Source organism: Pinus tabuliformis, chromosome 8, assembly GCF_031772625.1.
Source record: "Pinus tabuliformis cultivar Carrire ecotype Pingquan chromosome 8, CPIR1, whole genome shotgun sequence".
NCBI lineage: Eukaryota > Viridiplantae > Streptophyta > Pinopsida > Pinales > Pinaceae > Pinus > Pinus tabuliformis.
In genome coordinates this window covers 1,272,572,821-1,272,600,494 of record NC_142294.1, presented here as the reverse complement: position 1 = coordinate 1,272,600,494, position 27,674 = coordinate 1,272,572,821, and positions in this window count along the sequence as shown.

The window sequence follows — 27,674 nt, the reverse complement described above, 5'->3', positions numbered from 1 at the left end:
TTGTGCACCGTTCAGATCACCGAAGCTGAGAAGGTATGTTCCTTGCCATGACCACAGGGTCGAAAAGCCTGTGGAAAACAAAGGCCGAGAAAAAACTGAGCTTAGATGTCGGCAGTTATTAGGAGCCACACAACTAGGTATATGGCAGAAGTGGGGAAAAGCAAAACTGGGTTTCCTTTTCCCCGGGAGACTATGGCGAAAACTTGGAAAAAATAAGGAAAAACTGAAAGATAGTTGTGACAGACAGGTTATGGAGCAGAGAAAATTGTGAAAGAGAACAGACCTCCTTTCAAAGACCTGAGAAGAAAGGGGCAGAAACTGGCGCCACCCTCAAGTGAGGATGTTTATACTCACATCCTACCGTGGACGTTGATTTCCTAGAGCCAAGATGTTTAAACATGTAGCAAAATGTCCGGGCACGTATCGGATGCACAAATGACCCTTTGTAAAAGGTTCGGCTGCGGTCCAGCTATGGTTTCAGCTGCCTGCAGGAATGTCCAAATGCGTTGCTTCGTGATGGACACCTTTCATTCATACGTTTGTATTAGCAATGGTCCAGGCACTGGTCTCGGCAAGATCTTATTGGTGGTCTCAGCACTGGTCTCGGCAAGGTCTCATTGGTGGTCTCGACACCTGTTGTATATTTCTATATATTGCTTGACACAGTGGAATTAAATAAAAATGTCACCATGTGCTTATCACACTATAGTAATATGACGACGTGCCTAATTAATTATAATATCTGTGTTAGTTTTTCTTATAATATGATGCATTTGTTTTGTTAGTTGGATTTTTTAGTGAAAGATTTATACAATTGGTTGTTAGTACAAGATTCCGTGTTAGCAAATACATCTGAACAAAATAAAACTTATTTGTTAAATATGGTGTTACTTTTAAAATATTATATTTTGTAATATATTGTAATTTTTGTATATAAATTTTTATATTGACTTATCTTGTTTAATTTTTTTGATATTATATTTTATAGTATTTTTTAATTTTTGAATGTAAATTTTTATAGTTAGTTTTTGTAGTGAAATGTGTGTATTAACTTGAAACTTCAAGTGAACATTCAACTCTTCATTGTGAACTAACTGAATGAAACAAATTAAAGGAAAAGAAGAATATAAAATCAAAGAGAAGGGTGATCACAAATTAATCTTTGAGGGAAAGGAGAGGCAGTAAAAGATTGGAAAGGGTTTTTGAATGTGAAATATATAGAATTATAACGATTTAGACATAAGTAAATTAGAAGTAAATACAGTTAATGAATTACCCATTAAGAGAGAGGAAACTATTAACATGATAAGAGAAAAGAGGGTAATAATAGTAAAAGTAAATAAATAGCATAAAATTATAAATAAAAACTTCTTATAAAAATAGGAACAAAGTGAATAAATTAAAATAAAATTTATATTAATTATATAGATGAAGAGAGCATTAAGGTTCAATTTAAGGAGAAAGACTAAATTGAGAATTTTTAAAAGATAAAGACTAAATAGATAGTTTTTAGGTTATTTATGAGTAAGAAGAAAATTAAATAAGTGGGGAACTCAAATAACTGAGAAATAAATCAATATGCCTCAAAATTGATGGAAAAAACCTAAAAAAGATGAGAAGAAAAAAGGGTTAAGGATACCCAATAAGGATCATAGAATAGAGAGAAAGAGGTGGAGAGGATCAATAAGGACAATATTAGAGATCAAGGTGATGAATGACGGGTTGTTGGGATTGGCTAAGTCTATTCTTTATTGAAGTTATTTTGGTGCTTTGCTATTTCGAGGGCTTCATGAATAATGCGAGAAGTGTAATGGGGAGTTGAGGCTAATATTTTAGTTTGATCAAAGAAAATTATTTTTTTAGAATTAAAAGAGTGTTCAACAATGGGGGATTTATTGATGTTGTTATGGTTTGTGTCAACTATGTGTTCCATGACACGAGATTTGAAGGCTCACCCAATTTGACCAAAGTAACCTTTTCCACAATAGTAGGGAGTTTGGTAAATCCCTTATCCCATCACGGGATTTGGTTTATCTTTGGCTGATTAGAAAAATTGATTAAGAGTTTTGTAGGGTTTAAATAGGGTCTTGATATTCTTCTTAGCTACAAATTTAGAAATGAGATTGGTGGCACCTTGGATACAAGGAAGCGAGATAAGAGCCCAAGGTTGGGATAGGGTGGAAGATTCATAACTACGATTCCGAGCCTTATGAAAAGCTTCGTTAACAATTAGTTATAAGGGCTTTGGTTAAATGATTTATTTTCCTCTCCAAATATGAAGGGTATGGGATTATAATAGCTTGAGTGAACATGGTTTTTAAAATGACATATATTTTCATAGGGCGATGATGAAAATGGGCATGGAAGTAACAATATGTGTGCATATTTTTCCTATATACCTAGTGGGAAAGAGAGCCATTTATAATTCAAGAGACGAGGAAATCCAAGAAGGGAATATGTTTATATTTCTTCAAATCCATGGTGAATTGGATATGGCTGGATAAGGTATTAAGATGATAGAGAAAGGAGAGAAGAGAAGAGTGGCCATGAGGAAAAATGACAAAGGTATCATTAATGAAACAAAACCAAAATTTTGGTTTCAGATCCCAAGAGTCAACAAAAAGAGTTTCAAAATGTTCCATAAAGATGTTAGCAACCATCAGGCATAGAGAGGACCCCATGCTAGTGCCCTCATTTTTCTCATAAAAGGTTCCTTTGAAGGAGAAGAAGATAGAAGAAAGACAAATTTGAATGAGGTTAAGGGTTTGAAGGTCAACAAACTGAGAAATGAGATCAAGAGCTTCAAGAACATGGACTTTTGTGACAAAGATATTACATCAAAATTAATCATGATGTCTTGTTCATCAAAGTGAAGGTTTTGGGTTTGGAGAATAAAGTTAGCATATATCTTAATGAATGAGGACGTTTAGCTGATGAAAAGTTCGAGTTTGTTAGCCAAAAAGTGACCAAGTGCATGGTTGGTGGTCCTATAATACTGACAAAATGTCTTAGCGAAATGTCAAGCTTATGAATCTTGGATTGACCATAAATCCTAGGAGTTTGAGGGTTATGAGGAAGAAAACATTTTTTAATTAAGGGGTCAGTGGAGGAAGATTTGATAACCTTGGTACAACTAAATTGGTTATGGAATTGACAAGATTTTTAGTGAGAGATTTATAAGAGGAAGAAGAAATCAGGTTAATGAGTTTAGATTCATAGTCAGACGTATTCTTAACAATAGTGTTGTTGCCTTTATTTTTTTTGAGGATAAAAACATTAGAGTTGTTATTAAGTTGTTTAATTGTCTGGAATTCAAATTTTCTAAGGTTAGGTTTAGGAAGTTTTGAGCGACACATAATTCTAACACATTCTTGTTGAATTTATTCCACTTCATGCATGGGTTGGTTTTAAGTGATGGATTTGATGATGCAAATGATATCTTCCTTCAGGACGTTGAGGTGTAATGGAATAGTTAAATCCTTTTTTCAAGAATGAGGATGGAAGGGGGGTCAAGATTGACATAAGAAATGGTGATAATAGTAGGAGGAAGTCTGGAAGAGGAAGTATGGGAGAGTTTGAGAGGGATGGAAAGATTCACATTCCAAGGGTAAGTGAATAAAATGGAATTGGTATTAGAAGAATTATTGTTAGAAATCAAATTGGATTTAGAACAATTACTATTGATAATTTGATTAGGGTTTGAAGAATCATAATTTAAAGGTTGATTGTGACTACATGAAACAAGCGAGGCATAAAATATAAAAATATATCCAAATGTGTTGATCCCTCCACACATCTGAACAGAGAGCAACTTTCTTGGAATGGACCAAAGAATCTGACCAACATCCACTGCCATTCAAATTCAATCCAATGTGGCTTAAGTACCCAGGGTTTAATGAAATGGTCAAAAATTCTTGGTCCAAAGCCCTTGAGGCTCCCCACATATAGAAAATGGAAGCGATCTATTATAAGTTTTGGAGATTAAAAGCTGAAGCTAAGCCTTGGATTCATAGAAAAAACAAGACACACACATGTGAGCTCATTGACATTGATCAAGAGCTTTCAATCCTAAATGACCCATCTGGATCAAAATTTCACTCTGAATTCACTAAGCATGCCCTCTTGGACCTTTCAGAGAGGAAACATAAGATCCTCAAAATGCAGGAGGAAGAATGGAGATAAAAAAGTAGAGTTTCCTGGGTTGACGAGGGTGACAAGAACATGGGTTATTTCCAAAAAATTGCATCACACTGGAAGCAGGTGAACACAATTTGGAAAATCAAAGATGATGAAAACAACATCCACATTTTTCAAGAGGATATTCAGCAAGATGTTGTGTGAAACTTCTGTACTCAATACAATGAACAAGAGGGATATGACCCTAGTGCAGAAACAGATTTTGAAAATTATTTCCAAGAATGGTGGATCTTGCAGCTAATACAAAATTGATGAGAGATATCAATATTGAGGAGCTACAGGGGATAATGAAAGAAATGGCCAGGGACAAGATCCTTGGCTCAGACAGATGGCCGATCAAATTATTTCTACATATTTTGATCTCATGGGGAAAGATCTTATGGACTTGGTGGAAGAATATAGATGACAAGGTCACATCCCAGATTCTATCAATGCAACTTTTATTACTCTGATTCCTAAAAGGTATATCCCTTCCTATTTTTCAGATTACATACCCATATCATTGTGCAACAGTGTATAAGATAATTGTTGGGATTAAAATTTAATATCTATGGCCATCCCATTTTTGACATTATATCCTTCATTTGAACCTTCATTCCATATCATTTTACCAATTTTGTTAAAGAAATGGCGTTTAAGGGATGAAGTTAAAGGTAAAATTACTTGTAGAATTGTTCTTTTCCATTTAATTTATAAATGTTTACAAATTTTTTTATTATTGTTACTAATAAAGTCGAAAGGTCCAAACTTGTCAATATAGGAATTTAACCACCAGAATGCTCCACATAGCAAGGATTATTTTGACACTTGGAGGCTAATCCATATCTATTTGTTTTAGAATTCAAAGGACAGATGACAAGGTGTACCAAATCAGCGTGTTATGCAAAATATCTTGGGAGTTACCATAATCTTCTCTAACGAGCTAAGGATCGGTCACCAGAACCAAGAAAACATAATACACATTATGGAATTGAAGATAATTATCTTTTTGTTGTATTAGTTTATTTTTAGCATGAAATGTTGAATTGACCTTGTTTTTGGACAACTCGATTAAGTATTGATATTTTGTATAAAAGTAGATATGTGGAAAATATATAGTTTGGAGAAGAAGATAATTTTTAATACATATATACACCTTTCTATTGAACTTCAGACGAGTTGTTATATAAGTTGTAGTAGCTTTTTGTAGCTTTAATAATAACATAGATGAGGAGGGCCCGTTGGTGTATATATATATATATATATATATATCAACTTACTATGCCCACTGAAGACTCAATGGCCTCCACTTCCCGCACTATTCAATATCTTCCAAGTGGGTCCCTATGAGACATGTCACCCCACTCTCCTTCTCCAGGTGGTTCCCAAACTCCGCATTTGGTCACCTACCAACTTCTCTGTTTTGGGCTTACCTAGATGGCAGGACCCTCTGTTATCTCCTCATTGGCCCTTGACCTGTTCGCCAATCACTGCCATCACTGATTCACTCTATCCCAACGCCTAGTAACCCGACACCCTCACTTGAAGCACCTATATATATACATATATATATATATATATTTGGGCTCACAACGTCAGGCTGACCTGGAAGTGGGCCCTCCTTTTTCCAGTGAAAACCTTGCCAAACTTGCGGGTGTGGCCAACGCTGCCAGCCACATCATCCCGTTCAGCCCCTCTCGACACACTCTCAACATCATCCCTTTACATTTGTTGGCTTCACTAACTAGGCTTTCATGGGGGGTGGGGTCATATGCCCCCCTTCCCCATTGGACCCTAGAACCAACTCTCCTCAGCCACTGTGTCCACTCCCATGTCATCTCGCCTCACTTTTCCCGACTCTCTGCCATATGTGACCTTGGATCACTCTGGTTAGAATTTATGATTCTCACCTCCAGCCACGTAATTTAGTGGGTCACACCCTTGCATAAACCTCACTCCTTATTGGGATGTGACAACATTTCCATTTCATCCAGCACCACTCACCTCGCTCTCTTCTGCCTGTACCCTATGAGAATGGTCCGAGGTGAAACTGGTGAGATGATATGTTAGGTGGGTTTGCCTTTGGCCAATCATGAAACTCCCGGGATGGCATGGCTACTATCTCATCCTAGTTGATCTATTCTTGGTGTTTCTACTACATCCCTTGAAAACCTTCTGGGGTAACCCCTTTGGGCCACATTTCGCAACCAATTGCTTAATGGGAAAATCAGTCACGCCAATAGGAGGTTCTCCCAGCTAGGGTTTCAATTTACGATAGGAAAAGGTTGTTCGATAATTTCTTCCCTTTGGGCCACATCAACATTTTCGCAACCAATTGCTTAATGGGAAAATCAGTCACGCCAATAGGAGGTTCTCCCGGCTAGGGTTTCAATTTACGATAGGAAAAGGTTGATTGATAATTTCTTACATGTCAAGGGTTTGATCTTCTTGTGCTGCAACAAGTTTTTAATTATCTCCCCATGCCATGGTTTGGGTAAGGGGCTTAGACCCTGCCCCATGTGATATCTCAGATGAGTATCTTTTTGATCGCCCCAAACATGAATTCTGCTACTGCTCAAGTTTCCTAGTTCCAGTCTTCTTGACCATGGATCTGTCTCAGAGGTCTAACAAACCTTCAGATCATATCCATGGTTTCATGCCAACGTTAGTGACTTGTTAAGGCATGTTGTGGTGCTACCCCTCTTGAGCTTGGGCGAAAGGCTCTCCCAAGAGTTCTTGGCTTGCTTACATTCCCCGTTCTTGGATAGGGAATTCCACGCATGCCCACATGGGAACTCCAACGGCCATTACCTACCATGGGATTAGCGTGGACTCCTAAGAGGTATCCACCTTTCCGGCCATACACTGATAGTGCCAAATCCATGATGAGCTTGGAAGAAACTCCATGGCGCTATACAAAACCTTCCGGTGCCTGACTAGCAGCACTAGGGCACCAAGGAAAGACATCTAGCTTGCTCAAAATGCAAGGCTAAAGGGCATTTACTTAAAGTTGATTGGCTCATCTAGCCCCAATGGAATCAACCATCAATGCTCACGCAATGCCTGCCGAGCAGCAAACAACTTTTAACTTAAGAAAAATAAATGGATGTAAGTGAATGTAGGCCTTGCTGAGTAGATGATCTTCAATGTAACTTTTCATATTAATAACAAATCTATGAGCCCACTATTTCAAGTTTTACTCCAAGATCTTATGGATTTTATTGTGTCCTATAACATGGCCTTGTATTCCTCTATTATTCATTTATGTGTTTTTCTCATTACAATTAAGCATTTCATTCGACTTAAGGTTTAGTTCAATGTTAGAGCTTGGTTCTTATTATCATATGGTTTATTAAAAAATTGTGCCTCTATTGTCCCATGATCAACAACAACAATTTATTTTCAAAACATCTTATTTCCAGTTCAAAAGCTCATGCTTGGTTTATTTAGTAGTACCATTTGTTCTAGAGAACAACACACACACACACACACACACACACACACACACACACACACACACACACACACACACACACACATTCACATACAAATTCAAAATGTTCATCCATGTCGTATCTACATAAAATGCATCTACATATTTATGCACAAATAATACGAATACAGTTCCACAATCTAGAACTATCACAATCATGAATGCATCATGGTTCATAAATATATAAACAAGTACAAGAAACTACTTATCTTTAAACTTGCATGGAAACTTAGTATGGGACAAGGAATCTTCACCTAACCGTAGACATATACAACCACACTTACTTGCAACTATCACCCCCAAGCCATATTCTAGAGTGTGAGGGGGAATCTTGCTTGAGAACTTAAATAACTATTGCCAACAGAAACAAGGACTCCATAGGGCCACCTTTCTCAATCCCACCAGCTGACTGCCACTTCTTTGTCATGCAGGGAGTCCATATGTACTCTACCTCACTCCCAAGAAAATGATTCACCCCCATACTAGGGAGTCCAAAATCCATTGCAACGATGTTGTTGTCACCACAAGTCTTCAACTAGGTCTTCCTTTGATACTTCTTCAATATGGCCTCTTCCCAAGCTTTTACAAGGCTACCAAGTCTATTATCTCAACCAAAAAGCTCCAAGGGACCCAAGCTGTTACAAGGCTCCATAGATTCCATCCTAACCCACAACCTCTAAGGAACCAAGCTATTACAGGGCTCCAAAGACCTCTGTCTCAACCTACAACCTCAAGGGACCTAAGCTGTTACAGGGCTCTAGAGACCTCTATCTCAACCCATAACCTCTAGGGACCCAAGCTGTTACAGGCTCCAAGGATCCTATGCCAACCCACAACCTCCAGGGCCCCAAGATGTAAGAGGGCTCTAAAGACTAGAAACTCAACCCATAACCTCCAAGGAATTGAGAACCAATCCCCTTCTCTTATCTTCTCATCATAACTACCTGTTGATTTTGCTCTCGCTGCATGCTCAAACTCCTCTACCTTCTCTGTCTACCTCTACTTAGCATGAGTTCGAATTCCTCTCCCCTCTAGAGCTACGTGCTAATCGTCTCTTTCTTATTTTTCATTTACTGTTGCATCCTTGCTGACCTACCATGCATAGTCTATCTGTTGGACTGTTCGTCGTCTTTTCTTGTTATTGTTTCGCAAGCAACATGGGCCTGCGTACTTTCTCTTACAACCCATTTAATTTCAAGAACCAGTCTTTTAAATTCCTGCACCAGCTAGTTTTAATGACTATCCTACAATTTAGGTTCCTTGCACAAGAAACCATAACATCCCGAGCAAGCAATCCTCCTCCCCAACTCTGGAAGCCATGTCCCATGACTCAGTCCCTTTTTATTTTCTTCAAATTTCACATATAGAAAAATATTTACAATGTATGAGAGGGACATGGGTGGGGCTATCACAGTCCCCTCCCCCTTGAGGGAACACCGTCCTCGGTTTTCATCTGCACATATGCAACACCAGGAAAAAAACACAACACATGTTGTTTCATGGAGCTTTATATACACAACTTTATATAATACTTATAATCACGTACACACTCGATTTAACCAATAAGCAAGAAGGGATAATTAACTTTCATGGCATCAACCATTTCCCATGTGGCCTCCTCTAGCCCAAAGTGCTTCCACTGCACCTTGAATTGTTTTATGGCTCGATTCTAGAGCATGAGACTCCTTCAGTCTAGAATGCACATTGGCTTTGGCTGGAACTCTCCCTCTGGTTCCACTTGTAGCATAGACCAATAAATCACGTGATTATAATATTGTACATACCTTTTAAGTAAAGAAACATGGAAAGTATCATGAACTCTAACTGAAGGAGGTAAAACCAACCTATAAGCCACTGGTCTGATCCTCTCAAGGATCTCAAATGGCCCATAATACTATGGTGCCAACTTGGCATATGTCCCAATCCTTAGGGAGCTCTTCTTGGTCTTCATAATCAGATAAACATGCTCCCCAAATTGGAACTCTTTATGCACTCTATGCTGATCTGCATAAATTTTCTTCCTATCCCGTGCCACTTTCAAATTCTATTTTATGATCTGAACTTGCTACTCCATATCCTTGAGCATATCAGGCCCTACATGGACACTGTTCACTGGATCACTCCAACAAATAGGAGTGTTGCAACTCTTGCCATACAATGACTCAAATGGGATCATCTTTAGGGATTCTTGGTATCCATTGTTGTATGCAAATTCCACAAGTGGAAGATATTCTTACCACATCTTGGGCTGATGCATTACATACATTCTTAACATGTCCTCAAGAATTATGTTAATCCTCTTTGTTTTCCCATCTATTTGGGGATGATAGGCTATAGTAAATGCCAATTTTGTTCCCAATCCTGAAAACAGTTCCTTCTAAAACCTGGAAGTGAACCTAGCATCTCTATCTGACACAATCTTCTTGGGAATGCATGTAGCCTCACAATATCCTTTATGAAAATTTGTGCGAAGTCACTAGAGGAATTAGTGGATTTGAGTGCTACAAAATGAGCTACCTTGCTTATCTTATCCACCACTACCATGATTGCATCATGTTGCTTGGATGTTTTAGGAAATCCTGTAATGAAATCCATAGAAATTACCTCCCACTTCCATTCTAGAATAAGGATGGGATGAAAAAATCCTTTCAGATGCTTGCACTCGGCCTTTGCTTGCTAGCATTCCATGCATATTTCCTTGAATTTAGCTACCTACTTCTTCCAATTAGGCTAATAGTAGTGCTTTTCAATGGTTTTAAGGGTCTTTTGATATGCTAGGTGGCCTGAATAAGGCTTAACATGTAACTCTTTCATTATCAACCTTTTCATTTCAACACTGTTAGGCACATAAATTTTGCCTTTGAACCTGATTAGGCCATCCTTAGTGAGGTGATATTCTTCATCCTCACCACTTTGCAACAAATTTTCTTTCACTTGTTGATATTTCTCATCTTGCAGTCCAACACTTTTGACTCCTTTCTATCAGATCTATCATGTAGGAACTTACAACTGCCAAGTAATTTACTTGGATTATTCTGATCAAAGCATCAACAACCTTGTTCTCTTTACCTTTAATATACTTAATTTCAAAGTTGAATTTGCTGAGCGTGGCCAACCATATTTCTTTCCTGGCATTCAACTTTGGTTTCCCAAACAAATATTTGAGCCCACTATGGTTTGGCATAAGAATAAATTTCCCGCAAAGGAGGTAATTCCTCCACATTTTTAAGGCATGAATGATGGAAACCAAGTCTAAATCATGTGTCACATAATTCACCTCATGCAAATTCAACTTCCTGGACTCATAACATACGAATTGCCCTTCCTGCATCAAGGCTCCATAAAATCCCTCTTTGCAAGCATCTGTGCACACCATAAAATCCTTGTCAAGATCCACAATTCTTAGCACTGGTGTATTGGCGAGCAATTGTTTTAACTGCTCAAATATTTTTGCACATTTTGCAGTCCACTCAAATATTTTTCCTTTCCTCTACAAGGTTGTAATGGGATGGCCTATCTTGGAGAAATTTTGGATAAATCTCTTGTAATATCCTGCCAATCCCATGAATGATCTAATTTCATCCACGTTCTTTGGAGTTGGCCACTCCATTATGTCTTTGATATTCTTAGGATCCACTGATATTCCTTCCTTGGAAATGATATGCCCCAAGTAATGTATCTGTGATTGAAAGAAGTCACACTTGATAATCTTTGCATAGAGCTTATGCTCTCTCAACAATTGTAACACTACAACTGGATGTTTCTCATGCTCTTCTTCTGTCTTTGAATATACCAATATGTCATCAATAAACACAATGAAAAACTTGTCACACCGTTCATCAAGCTCATGAACATGACAGGGGCATTGGTAAGCCCAAAGGTACCACTACGAACTCATAGTGCCCATATCTTGTCCTAAAAGTGGTTTTATGAATTCCTTCCTCCTTGATTCTTACTTGATGGTAGCTTGACCTCAATTCAATTTTGGAGAAAACAATTGCTCCTCTCAACTGATCAAATAGGTCATCAATCCTTGGTAATGGGTACATATTCTTGATGGTCACTTTATTCAACTACCTATAATAAATGCATAATCTAAGGGTTCCATCTCTTTTTTTTTTTCAACGATAAAGTTTTGATAGGGAACTAACAACCTCCCTAGATATATGCAAAAATCCACAAACTACATATATCAGGAACTTATAATTTATCTTAGGACTAAGATGTCCGAACACCACCGGTACTAGAGAAAAAATCCCAAACTCCAATGGTATGCCTATCTCTCCAACCTTACTATGACGGCCACATCTCCAGGGATTTGAACCCGAGTGGATGGGATGGAAAACCACCATCCCCACCACTCGAGATAAGCACCCATTGACTTATTTTTTCAACTGATGAAATCACACTTGGAGCAACTCTTAGCTATATATAGTCCTGTCCGAGATTGGACCAAGAGACCAGTGGGGATCAATATCCCCACCTAACCATTGGGCCACAACCACGGTACTACGAATTCCATCTTTCTTCTTCACAAACAATACTAATGCTCCCCATGGGGACACACTAGGCCTTATGTAACCTTTGTCAAAAATTTCCTTCAGTTGCAATTTCAGCTCAACCAATTATGGGGTGCTCATCCTATATGGAGCCTTAGATGCTAGTGTTGCTTTTAGTACCAACTCAATAGATAAATATATCTCTCTATGAGGAGGTAATCTATGGATCTCCAATGGAAATACATCTGTGTGCTACTGCAAAACAAGGTACTTTTGTAGCAATTCAACTTCCTCATATTCTATTTCTCCGTTGGTTTTTGATCCTTGGAAACTTGTATTGCAAATAAAATGCATCCTTTCTTGTTGCTACATTTGGCTTGCATAGCCATGATTAACCTCACTGAAATGGGATTTTTCCTTCCCTGCAACATTCTTTTTGGTCCTTTCTCATCCAAGCATTCAATCGCTTTTTCATAGCAGTCCACCTTGGTCCGGTGTAAATACAGCTAGTCCATGCCCAACAATGTGCCATATGCACCCAATGGAAATACATTCAAATGGGATTGGGTGGGCATGCCGCTGAGTTCAAAGGCATATGACCTTATGCAATGGCTAATTCTTCTCTTTGTCCTAGTTTCCAACTAAACCAACTAAGGTTCTTCATGCATCTCCTTACCCAAATAACATTTCTCAACAAGCTCTAGCTTGACATAGCTATAATTAGAAACTAGATCAATTAAAATAGAAATTATTGGCTCTTGTAGCTTACCTTCCATCTCAATGATGGATGCTTAGTGATCTACTTGGCGATTTTCCACTACTGTTTAAATTCTTGGCATACTTTGAGTTACTTCACCCACCGTGCTTACCTCTTGAGCACTATAAATCCTTGGCCCAACATCCTATAGATGTGGACTATCTCTCCTCCTGTGGTTTCCACCACAAGTACAGTACATGAGCGACTCTAATCCTTCAAACTTGGGCTATGCTGATGCCGATTGTTAAATTTTTTTCGTATCAACAACATTGGCTTTCTACTGAAACTATCTTGTGTCAACTAGGTGCTTACCTTCTTTCCTTTCTAAGATTTTCTTGGGCCAATTCTTCTTATGTCCGATGCCACTTTTATCCCGCCAATTAATTTTAATATCAAGCTTGTGTTTTGCTTGCTTATAGCAATGTGATAGCTTCTTGATAACATATTTTAGGGTTTGAGGTTCCAAAAACTCAATTTTATCTTTGAATTCCATAGGAAATCCGCTGACGAATCTCTGAATTTTGGCTTTTTCATCCTTGAGATATGAAACATACATCAATAGCTCTAAAAACTTGGTGACATACTCGTCACTGGTAAACTGACCCATTTTGAGTTCATAAAACTCTCTTACCTTACCATCATAATAGCATTCAGATAAGCATTTCTCTCTAAAGAGTTTCTCAAAATATTCCTAGGTCAATTATTTCTTAATAATACCTCCAACATTCTTCAAATCCTCCCACCATATGTCTGATTTTCCCTTTAAGTAATTGGTGGTGACTCTAGCTTTCATATTCTTAGAATAGTCATGTATTCTGAAAAACTTCTTCATTCCCAACAACCAAGCTTCTGCATCCTTTGCTTTCTTCATATCCCCATCAAATGTGGGCGGCTTGGCTTTCTTAAAATCCTCAGGCATGCAATCCTTTCTCTTACTTCCTGAATGATGATGATTGTAATGGTGAGAATGGTGGTGCCTCGAGTAGCATAACTAGATGGTTTACTTGAATAATGCACTTGTGTGCTAGTACCTCCCCTTAGAGTGCTCAAAGGATCACTTCCTAGCACAATGTCCTCACTTCCTTTCCTATGCCTCTTTCTGGACCTACCATTGTCTGCTCCGTTGGTGTTTTCTTTTGACTCGTGAAGGCTTATCCTCTCTCTATGACTAGCCCTCAACTCAAATTTCCTTTGTCTCTGCTAATTCGAGAGACTCTACAGAATGACTGCATTTATCTATGATTTCCTTTCTTGTGATCTTACTAGCCTCTCATTGATGGCCTTAAAGCTTCTCACCTCAACTCTCAGGCTCCTCAGGGCGTCTATCCAATCTGGGAATGATTCCCACCTCCTTAGCCAACTTATCTCTCGTCTTCATTAGCTCTGACCCCATCACTTTGATTTGGATTTAAATAGGAACGCAACAAATTATAGAGATAACCATAAACAAAGAGATGCAGTGGAAATAATACTTCATTTCATTAATGTAAAATACTAAAATATTCTTACAAACAACAATGGAAATAAACCAGCTAGGGCGATGGTAGCTTATCTCTGAGAAGAGATGTTGCGGCTACATGCCTCTGAACTATGTTACAATGAGGCTTGAAGGCCTATTTATTGTTGAGAAACAATGGAAAACCCTAAACATCCAAAAACCTAACCCTAGAAGGTGAAACGCCAAACTGTGGGCCCTGTTTTGGGTAAATTGGTACATCAACTTCCCAAGGTCGTAACTTTGGCATATAATCTTTGTTTGACGCGCACAATATCTCGTTAAAAAGATCTATCTGAGAACTACAACTTTGGGAAGAGCAACATCGGTCCATGGACCCATGTTGCTCCCAATTTTCCAAAAAAAGTCGTTTAGGGCCTCAAAATGGCTCCAGAAGTTCAAGACCCGAAAAACTGCTAAAAATAGTAAACTGTGCTACAATTAAGGAAACTGAAAAGTTGAAAGAGACAATGGTGGGGGTCCAAGTGGACTTGGCAGGTGGCCACCAATATCCACCTGGATCATTCCTCCCCCCTTATGAATCAATGGTCCCCATTGCATTGATTTCCTTCATGAGATGAGGAAACTTCTGCTGAACTTGGTCCTTGGTGAGCCACTTGCCCTGGTGAAGGAGTTGGCCTGCTTTGACAACTCGATATAGTTGGATATTATGTTGGTGAGTGTGCTTGATCTGTGTGTCCATGATTCGATTAGTTGTAGCTTGTTCCATGCAATCTAGATTTAACTTTGTGGGTGTGAGTTGTTCTACAATGTCGGATGTGTCTAGTAATGGTGGAAAATATGGCCGAAGGTGGTCCACATTGAACACTGGGTGCAGGCCAAGGAATGGGGGAATGCCAAGCTCAAATGCATTGTCTTCCATAGCCTTGGTAATGGTGTAAGGACCATATCAGAGTGGTCTGAGTTTCCTATAGGCTCTGGTAAGGCATTCCTTTTGCAAATGCAACCAAACTTTGTCGCCCACCTGAAACTTGTGTGGCACCCGATGTTGATCATGTCGCTGCTTGTACTAGGCATTTGATTTCTCCAGAATGTCATGGACTTGCTGGCGAATATGTTGGATGTGCTCAATGAAGATGGTTGCCTTATCTATTTCGGACTGGACATGAGCCGAATCTGCATGAGTAGCTGCAAATGGCATGGCCACATCAATGGGACATAGTGGCTGGAATCCGAAGCCCACCTGAAAATGGTTGTGGCCAGTCGAGCTGTGAAGAGCCCGGTTGTAGCTATGCTAAACATAGGGAAGGCTCTTGTCCCATGTGCATGGATGCTTTGAGTTGTACATGTACAGAATATGCACGATCATCTTATTGACAACCTCTGTTTGGCCATCAGTTTGAGGATGGAAGGCTGTGGACTTAGTGAGTTTGGTGTCCAGCATCGACCAGAGACTGGACCAAAATGTACTAAGGAACCTGCTGTCCCGATATGAGATGATAGACTGTGGGATCCCAAAGTGTACCCACACTCGTTCAAAGAAGAGTTTAGTAGTGGCTTCTGCTGTGATATTCTTCTTGCAGGCCGCCATAATGGCCATCTTCGAGAACCTGTTGACGACCACAAAAACACAGTCGTTTCCATGCTTAGTGGAAGGAAGGCCTGACATGTAATCCATGGAGATGGATTCCCAAGGTCGACTAGGGGTAGGCAGCGGGGTATAGAGGCCTTGCTTCTTGATGGTCGGTTTGGCAATGGTGCAGGCAGTGCATGATCTGATGTACTTCCCGACATCCTGTCGAAGATTCGGCCAATAGAAATACTTCTGCAGTACTACCATCGTTTTCTCGACCCCTGTAGTTTTTAACCCCGTGCAGAGATTACCTGCATACGAATTCTAAAACACAGAAAACAAATAATGCGAGAGTAGAACACATAAAGCACATATACATAGAGATTTTCCCCTGGATCCCAAAACCGGGACTACCAGCTTGATTTTTCATGATGTTCCTTTCAATGTTATAATACATATTTATACATGCCGAGCTTCTAATACCATGGACCGAAAACCATCGCGTCCGAAAAACATGTGTGAAAATCATGCACAAAACCATAGGTGGGTCCGCCCAACCTAACATAGGGTCCAAAACATAAAGTGGGGTTACGGGTGCCCCTCAAACCCCCTGTTAACTACGTGGAAAGAATATAACACAACCAAACATTCTCCCACTTGTTGTTTTCTTCCCACAGGGAGCCACAAAAGAGCTTAGTCATTTTTCCAGCCCTGAAATGCCCATTGTCTCTCTACACCAAGAGAACTTCTCAGAGCTCACAGATTTTGTCGATGCATCTGCAGTATTCTTCAAAGTGTCCACCTTTACCAGCAACACCTTTCTGTCTTCTATCATATCCCTCACAAAGTGATACTGAACATTAATGTGCTTTGTCTTTGAATGATATGCGGGGTTCTTTGCCAAGAATATTGCACCTTGGCTGTCACAGTATATCCTTATAGCTTCCTGTACTAACCCCATACTTGAACACAATCTCTGCAACCAAACTGCTTCCTTGCTTGCATGAGTGGCTGCCATGTATTCCGCTTCTGTAGTTGACAGTGCCACTACAAATTGTTTCTTACTCATCCAACTGACTGCACCTCCAAATAGGTTAAACACATACCCACTTGTAGATCTTCTATGATCTAAATCTCTAGCCCAGTCTGCATCAACAAATCCATGAATATCCAACGCTCTATCCAATCCTGGTCTTCCTTGGTAGCACAAAACATAATCACTAGTGCCACACAAATACCTGAAAAACCCGCTTTACTGCTGTCTAGTGCTCCTTCCCTAGTTTTGACATAAACCTGCTCAATACTCCCACTGCATGTGCAATGTCTGGTCTAGCATAAACCATTGCATACATCAGGCTACTGACTGCACTTACATATGGAACACAGGACATGTCCTCTTCCTCTTCTTGTGTCTTAGGACATTGTTCAGCAGATAACCTCACACCTACAGGAATAGGAACCTTCACCGGTTTACTATCCTGCATATTAAACCTCTGTAGTATTCTCTCGACATACTGCCTCTGGTTTAACCAGAGCTTCCTCTTTGCCCGATCTCTTTTAATTTCCATGCCCAAAATATAGTTTTCAGCACCAAGATCATTCATGTCGAATTTGGAGGACAATTGGGTCTTCAAATCCTGGATAACTTCTTTGTCATTTCCAACCAACAACATATCATCCACATACAAGACCAGATAAATAACACGGTCACCAATTAATTTAAAATACACACAGTGATCTGCTTTGCTTCTAGTGAAGCCAAGTCCCCGTATAAATGTATCAAATTTCTGATACCACATCCTTGGTGACTATTTTAACCCATATAGAGACTTCTTTAACTTACATACTAGTTCTTTCTTACCCTTCACCACAAAGCCTTCAGGTTGCTTCATGTAGATCTCCTCTTCCAGATCCCTGTGAAGAAATGTTGTCTTCACATCCATCTGTTCTACCTCAAAATCAAAAGCAGCAGCAACAGATAAAAGTAATCTAATAGAAGTTACCTTGGCAACAGGAGAAAAAATATCACCAAAATAAATTCCTGGCACCTGGGAATAACCTTCCAAGCTTTGTATTTCTCCACTTTCCTTCTGCATTTGTCTTTTGTTTGAACACCCATTTGCTGCCAATGGGTTTCCTTCCAGCCGGCAACTCCACCAGATCCCAAGCATCATTTTTGTGCAAAGATGCCATTTCATCAACCATGGCCTCTTTCTAGAGTTTTCCATCCTCTGAATCCACTGCTTCCTTCACAGTTCTGGGATCATCATCAGTAACAGACAAAGTAAAATTTGAACAGAAAGAAAATGGACTATACCTTTCTGGCTGCCTTCTTTCTCGAACTGATCTTCTCACAGCCGGAGTTTGTGGTTCTTCATCTTCTAATTACTCCTCTGCTGTAGAGTCTTATTTTTCCTCCTTTAGCTCAAACTCTATCTTCTCAGGTTCCTTTGGTTGGACTTCATGTTTAATAACATCTTTCACCTCTCTGAACACCACATCTTGGCTGTACATAACCTTCCTTGTTACTCGGTTCCAAAGCTTATAACCCTTTAAACCATCCTTGTACCCAATAAAGATGCACTTTTCAGATTTACTATCCAACTTTGTTCTTTTCTCCTTTGGAACATGTACATATGCATCACATCTAAATACCCTCACATGTGAAAGAGAGGGTTTCTTACCAGTCCATACCTCTTGTGGAGTCTTATCCTCCAACGCTGATGAAGGTGACCTATTGACCAGGTAACATGCAGTATCCACCGCCTATGCCCAAAATTCCTGTCCTAACCCGACACCACTGAGCATGCTTCTTGCCCTTTCCATCAATGTCTTGTTCATTCTTTCTGCAACTCCATTTTTCTGAGGTGTATATGGAGTAGTCTTCTGCCGTGCTATACCACACTTCTTGTAGAATTCTTCAAATTCCTTACTGCAAAACTCTCCACCATTATCTATCCTCAACACCTTTATCTTCTTCTCTGTCTTGTTTTCCACTAGAGCCTTAAATTATTTAAACCTATCAAAGACTTCAGATTACTTCTTAAGGAAATATATCCATGTATTCCTTGAGAAGTCATCTATAAATGATACATAGTACACAGACTTACCCAGTGATGGAACCTTCACAGGTCCAAACACATCATTGTGCACAAGCTCTAATATATGTTTCACCCTCTTACCACCAGAGAGGAAACTCACCCGATTTTGCTTCCCGTATACACAATTTTCACAGAAATCAAAATCCAGAGAGCTATTACTCATACCTTCTACCATACCTTTACCATGAAGTATTCGAAGGCCCTTCTCTCCAATATGTCCAAGCCTTTGATGCCACAACATGGTGTTTTCTCTAGAGACCACTAGATTTTTTGCTTCACTTTCAGGAACCATCGAACTGTTGCACCCATCAACAACAGTGTTACCTTGCAGCTTGTACAGAGTTCCAATCCGAACTACTCGCATCAATACCAGTGCTCCCCGAACCATCTTGCAGGTATCCTTCTCGAACACTGTTTTACACCTGCATCATATAGCTTACTAATAGAAATTAGATGTCTGGCTAATGCAGGAATATGCAGAACACCCAGAAGTGTTCTAACCCTTCCACCTTGTAGCTTCAAATTTACTTTTCCACGACCAATGATTCTAGCCTTCCTATCATCCCCCAAGAAGACATCACCACCATCATATTTCTCATACTCACAGAACCACTCTCTATGGGGAGTGAAGTGAAAGGATGCACTTGAGTCAATCAACCATGCCTCATGATCTACATGTGTACTTGAAGAAGCCAAGTACACATCCCTACCTTCATTTGAGGTGGTTTTCACCTCTGCATAAGGAGCCTCATCAGATCCTTTTCCTTTGTTAGGGGCTTTAGATTTACAACCCCTTTTGAAGTGGCCTTCCTTTCCGCATTTCCAGCACAACACCTTTACAAGTTTTCCTAGAGATTTAGATCTCTCTCTAGATTTAGATCTCCCACTCGATGACTTATTTTTGTTTCTGTTTTGGGACCGTCCTTGTCCAGACAAGGCATCACCATTTTGGCTCTCCATATTTTTCTGTCTCATCTCCTTCGTCAGCAAGGCTGAGACTATTTCATCAAACTGCAAGGCAGTTGCATTGCTACCTATTTCAATAACCAGACTATCCCACGAATCTGGTAGAGAACACAACAAATTGATGCACTTATCTTCATCTGAAATTTTAATATCAACAGATGCTAACTGACTTACCATAGTATTAAATGCGTTCAGATTCTCTGTCACCGAGTCTCCATCTTTCATCCTCAGGTTATACAGCTTTTTCCGCAGGAACAGTTTATTCACCAGAGACTTAGATTGGTACAAAGTCCCTAACTTGTCCCACAAAGCCTTTGTTGTAGCTTCCCCTGATACATTCAACAATACTGAATCTGAGACACACAATCGTATTGTGCTCTTTGCCTTCCGATCCAACTTCTTCCATTCTTCATCGAACACTCCCGTTGGTTTAGTACCCGGATCTACCGCGATCCACTGATCTTTATCCACCAATAGATCCTCCATCTTGACTTTCCACAACTCAAAACTTTGACCATTAAATTTCTCGATCTCTATCTTTCCACTGCTTGCCATCTTCTTTCACCACTAGAATCGATCTCGTAGATCTCCCACTGAATAGGGTCTACCATAGGCCCGAGCGAAACCCCTCAGCAACAAAGGCGTCCCCTTGAAGCCAAATCTACTCTAATACCAAATGTAGGTTTTAAACCCGTACAAAAATTACCTGCATACGAATTCTAAAACACAGAAAACAAATAATGCGGGAGAAGAACACATAAAACACATATACACAGATATTTTCCCCTGGATCCAAAAACCGAGACTACCAGCTTGATTTTTCATTATGTTCCTTTCAATGTTATAATACATATTTATACATGTCGAAGCATCCAATACCATGGACCAAAAACCATCGCGTCCAAAAAACATGTGCGAAAATCATGCACAAAACCATAGGTGGGTCTGCCCAACCTAACATAGGGTCCAAAACCAAAATTTTCCGGGGCGCTGCCCCAGACCCCATAAAGTGGGGTTACGGGTGCCCCTCAAACCCCCTGTTAACTACGTGGAAAGAATATAACACAACCCAACAACCCCGAAATGCCTAGCAACCCGACTATAGTGTGCTTCCCAAATCATCTTGGCACGCTCACTTGAAGGAACACAAAGGTGGCCCAGGTGGCACAACAGGGCATCATGGAGGTGAAAATCTAGAACATGCTGACCCTCCAAGAGTGTCTGGTATGTGTGGCTAAATTCTGGGTCACTTTTGTAAAGAAGTGGCCAATCAAAAGTCTCGTGCCCGCAAGAGTTGAGCATGGTGGTTAACGCCATGATCGGTGGTCGACTGAGGCAATCTGCAACATTATTGGTGTTTCCCTTCTTATACTTGATATTCAAATGGAACTGTTGCAGGTATGTGGACCACTTCTGATGGCGATCATTCTGTAATTTCCCTTGGGTCTGTATGAATTGCAAGGGTCGATGGTCTGTGTGGATGACATTTCCTTCCCCAAAATATAATGCTTCCATTGTCGGCAAGCCTGCACAATGAAATACATCTCTTTGTCATAAGTGGGATACTTCTAGACTGTGTTTGCAAGTGACTCACTGTGATATGCCACTGGATGCTCGTGTTGAGTAAGGACTGGCCCAATAGCATAGTCAAAGGCATTTGTATCGACCTCAAATGGTTGTTGCAAGTGTGGTAATGCGAGCATTGGTGCCATGCAGAGGTGATCTTTCAACTCTGTGAATGCCTTCTGTTGAGATTCAGACCAAAAGAATTTTGCTTTCGCTCCTCCCTTGGTGACTTGTCTCAAGGGCCAAGTGATATGAGAAAATCCCAACATGAACCTACGGTAGAAGTTTGCAAAACCTAGAAAGCTGTGGAGCTCTGTCAGAGTGGTTAGAGATGGCCAATCTTGAATGACTTGGATCTTGGCTAGATCCACATGCACCCCCTATTCATCAATAATGTATCCCAGATACTGAACCTGGATCATGCCAAAAGTGCATTTCTCCAAATTGGCACATAACTTGTGTTGCCGCAGTGTTTGGAGAACATGTCAAATGTGGTGGAGGTGCTCTTCCCAACTCTGGATGAAGATCAGGATGTCATCCAAGTATACCACTACAAATGAGTTGGTGAATAGCCACAAGATGTCATCCATTAGCCTCATGAAGGTTGCAGGAGCATTCGTTATTCCGAAAGGCATAACCAACCATTCAAAAAGGCCCTCCTTGGCTTTGAAGGTAGTCTTCCACACATCGGAGGGTTCAATTGGTACCTGGTGATATCTTGACTTCAAATCGATCTTGCTAAAATATTTTGTCCCCCTTCAGTTGGTCCAGGAGGTCATCAATCTATGGGATCAGGTACTTATTATGGACATTGATCTTGTTCAGCGCTCGACAGTCAATACAAAGTCTCTAAGTCCCATCCTTCTTCTGTACCAACATGATCGGGCTCCCACAGTGCGATGAATTCAGACAGATGTGACCTTTTTGCAGCAGCTCCTGAATTTGCCTCTTGATTTCGTTGTTCTCCAGAACGGAGCATCGATAGATTGGTCCATTGGGTAGTGGCACACTTGGGGTCAGATCGATGGAGTGCTTGACTTGACAGTGCAGAGGAACCCCTGCGGGGGAGGTGAATATGTCCTCATACTCCTCCATGACTTTTTCCATCTATAGTTGTCATGCGGAGGGGGCCTGTCTGGAGGTTGTGGCCACCGTATTCTTCTTTCCTTGAGGGTGTATCATCAAGAAAATAAATTTCTTGGTTTTGGAAATGAGCTTACTGCATTGTTTTGCAGTAACCAAAGAGATGGTGGTAGGCGGTGCTACCTTCGGTATCCTATACAACTTATTTCCCAAAGTAACAATAACAACACATCACAAACTTTAAGGGGAGCAATGTCACACAATACCTCATCTATGAAGGGCTTGATGTTGTATGAAAGGCAACACTTGCTGGCTCACGCGAAGATCCCGTCCTTGGTGAAGCCACCCGATGGTGTACTATTGTGGATGGGATGTGGCGGTAAGCCCAACCGCTTTACGACCTCTGCTGAAATGAGGTTCTTTTGGCTCCCGCTGTCGAAAATGAATTGTAGCAGGGAGCCCTTTACCCACATCTGGGAGTGGAAGAGACGCTCCTCCTCCTCTGGATCTTCGGGTTCCTCCTTCTGTATCTTCGTGGTGGCAATAGTGGCGTTGGGCTCCGCATCGATAATCTAATTCTCTTTGTCATTCCCCCTATTGGGTTCTGACTCAGAGTCGGAACATGCATCTGATTCTGAAACCTTTAGCTTGGCCACCAGTGACTGCTTGTCTTGACACTCACTTGTGTTGTGAGTGGAGCTCTTATGGAACTCACACCACTTTCTCGTGTCCTTTTTCGGGTTCATGACATTGTTCTTTGCTTGCAGCTTTGGCGGGTTGTCTTGGGCCACCTCGCATTGGCTTTCTTTGTCCTTTGTTCTGCGGTTTGGGGGCACCTTTCCCTTGCTTCAGATTTTCATATCCAAAGTCTCGCTTCTTCTATTTAAACTTTTGCTCGACCTTGATGGCATATCGGTATGCCGTGCCGAGCAAGGGGACGTTCAGGAATTATATTTCTTCCTGGATGTACTTGTGCAGGCAACCTTGGTATTTGAGTACCAAATGCTGCTCTGAATCCTTAATACCCAACTTTGTGCGAAGGGTATGGAAAATATTGGTAAACTCCGGCACGTCTTGGTCCCTCCCCTGCCGCAGCGTGATCCACTTTATGTATTGATCCTCATAGCTTCCGACAGGGTAGTACTGCTCCTTGATGGCATCCCAGAATGAATCCCAAGTTGGTGTGTCTGAAAATAGTGAGCCCATACTTTCATCCATCTGCTTGCAGTAGGTTTCCCACTTGTCCTTGGCGTGGGGGGCTGCTTTGAGAAGAGCGAAAATAATCTTTTCCTGACTTGAAAAATCATGAACATAAAATAACCCTTTAGTAGATTTAAGCATTTATCGATGGCATCTACATCTATCTGACCCTTGAATATGGGGATTTCAAAATTAACTTGTACCTTAAACGGTGTGGCATTTCCAGAGTCGCTGTTGGCAGCCGATGTGTCACCCTTGGGTAGCCACTGAAGGATTTGGGCAAAGTTGTCCATCATCGCGTTCCTTTGTTGCTCAAGGGCTTCTTCGAGCAAGATTTTGATAGGATCTCCTGTCCCCTCGTCTTTATTTTCATCTACCATGGGAAGCCGTCAGGATTTGCGAGGCTGGTCTTGCAAAGGTTCGACCAGTTCAAGCCCTAACTCCTTATATCCCGACCTCGTTGGGGACATGCAAAGAAAAACAAAGAAAAAGCAGACTGCTCTGATACCACTGATCTAGATTTAAATATGAACGCAACAAATTACAGAGATAACCATAAACACAGAGATGCAGTGGAAATAATACTTCATTTCATTAATGTAAAATACTAAAATATGCTTACAAACAACAATGGAAATAAACTACCTAGGGTGATGGTAGCTTATCTCTGAGAAGAGATGTGGCGGCTACATGCCTCTAAACTGTGTTACAATGAGGCTCGAAGGCCTATTTATTGTTGAGAAACAATGGAAAACCCTAAACATCCAAAAACATAACCCTAGAAGATGAAACGCCAAACTGTGGGCCCCGTTTTGGGTAAATTGGTACATCAACTTCCCAGGGTCGTAACTTTGGCATATGATCTCTGTTTGACGTGCACAATATCTCGTTAGAAAGATATATCTGAGAGCTACAACTTTGGGAAGAGCAACATTTTTCCATGGACCCATGTTGCTTCCAGTTTTCCCAAAAAACATCGTTTAGGGCCTCAAAACGGCTCCGGAAGTTCAGGACCTGAAAAACTGCTAAAAATAGTAAATTGTGCTACAATTAAGGAAACTGAAAAGCTGAAAGAGACAATGGTGGGGGTCCAATTGGACTTGGCAGGTGGCCACCAATATCCACCTAGATCACACTTCCATGCTGTGATTAATCAGAATTGAACTCAACTATTCCGGTCCTCATTGCTGTAAGTTTTTTACTTTATGATGCTTGTGATGTGATGTCAAACACACCCATTAATTTTGTTTTTTTTCTTTAAATTATGTGTTGTTTTTTAATTCTTTCCCCTTTTTTTAAATTTATTTTTTGATTATTTTTTGCTTTTTGTGTTACAAGTTTATATATATATATATATATATATATATATATAATTCCGATTTTTCAATTTTCTTGTCATGTTTTTATTATTATTTATTTTTATGTTTTACTACCAACATGAAAATCTCCAACATTTAAAAAAAAATATCCACACTTAATACATTATAAAATTTAAAGTGTAAAAAATAACCCTCTAAACAAAAAGGGTTGATATTGCTTCAACACTTTTCAAAATCAACATGAAAATCACTAACATTTAAAAAAATGTTCATACTTGATACATAAAAAAAATTTAATGTGTAAAAAATAAGCCCTAAAATAAAATGTGTTGATTTTGGATCAACGCTTTTCAAAATCAACATGAAAATCACAACATTTAAAGAAAAATGTCCATACTTGATACATAAGAGAACATAAAGTGACAAAAATATGCTAAAAAAAAATGGTGTATTCTGAATCACCACTTTTCAAAATCGGGTGATTTTTTTGCTACCTCAAAAAAACAAGTACTAGGTAATTTTCATATTTGATCGGTAACTATGTTTAACCTGTTTCACATCTTCCCACCAAATGTCTACTTTCCCTTTGAGGCTGAAGATAACTATTCTAGCCTTCATGTTCTTTGTGTAATCATGCAACTCAAAGAATTTCTTCGTCCCAAGTAACCATGCCTCTTCATCTTCCGATTTCTTCAAATCTCCATCAAAGGTAGTTGGCTTGGCTTTCTTGAACTCATATGGAAAATATCCCTATCACTTCTCCTGTAAGGATGATAATGATGATGACCATGGTACTTGACAAAACCATAACTAGAATATAACTTGTGTCCATCACCTCTCCTATCCGGTGTATCCAAGAACCTGCCATCTCTGATCGTGTCATCTCTATCCGACCTGTGTCCACCATGAGATTTACTGCCATATGCCCCATTAGTCATATCCTCTTGCCCATGGTTGATCCTAAGTGGTCCCTATCTCTGCAAGTCTGACAGACTCTGAAGGATTACTGGATTAACTTTTGCTTATTTCTCTTATGCCTCAATGACTCTATAATTAATAGCTTTGCAACTTCTTATTTCTGCCTTCAAAATTATCAATGTGTTTGCTAAGTCAAAAGAGTGCCCACCATCATGTTGCTCACCTGATCGATATGGAGAGTCTCGTGAACTGTTGTTTACCATCTTGCTAGTCATCTTTGATCTTCTTCCTGCAAGTATACCATGTCAACTTAAACCAAAACATAACATAATCAACATACCTTAGTATAGTTTAGGGAAGGATACCTTGTCTACAAGATCAACTGGATTAGTGCAATATATATATAGATATAATTGTACGAGTATATATACATCATCTGAACCATTATCTAATTACCATGCATGGCCATACCAAACACATACCATAACCTCATGAACGAAAACTATAACCATGTAAATGTATGCATAATGACATATATACACTGACATGCATAACAACTACATAACCAACACGCACTCACGACCAATACATCCAACAACAACACCATCAACTTTCAGATGGAGACACAACTGAAACCATGCCTACACAACAAGTACATAGACCATAATCTTAAAGAACAAATATGCAACCGACATGTGTGCATGACCAACAAGTCCAAGGGGTGAACCATGCTCTGATACCATTCTGTAACACCCTCCTCCCACATTTCCCCAAGCTAACTAGTCCACTGGGGTAAACATGTGACAAAGAGTTACTATGATGTGACTCAACTCCCCATGTACAGTTAAGAAAGTGGAATCGACAAAACAAAACTAGTTTGACCTTTCTTAGGAGATATAGAACCTTCAACAAAGAACCAACCCTTCAAAGTTCCCAACCCCCAAAAAAAATTGTCATTTTGATGGGCTAGACCCCCAGTGATCCGTAAACTGCTGTGGATATTCCACTGGACAGTTCGTCACAACAGATTTGATAATATTATATTAAAAAACGAAGATTCTATACTATTACATTTTTATTTAATTTCTAGATTTGTATATTTTATTGTAATTAGTGCATGCATGTGAATATAAATTATGCAGAAAAGTAGAGAACGAATAACAAAAGCTCACACATAATACACAAGATAGGCTCTATGGGAAACCTTTTCGGGAGAAAACCCAACTGGAAGGTGAGGCCACTTCGCTCTCTTTCTTTATCTAGAAATATGGCTGCAGATACAAAGAAGTAATGTTCGTGGCCTGTGCGCTACTACAATGGACATATCCTCTCTGTGTTCTCTACCTTCTATCTCTCCTGGGTATCTTTTCTCAACTATGGAAGAAAATGCTCTTGAAAGAATGGAATGCCTCTACCTCCTAGTGGCCCAGTTATAACACAACTCGATAGCCTACTAGTGGTTAAGTTTGACAACATCAACTCTTAACTAGAGTTACAAAATATAATCTTATAGAGTATTTTAGATCAGAAACACGTGGCCAACCCCTTTTCCATCAATAATGGGGGT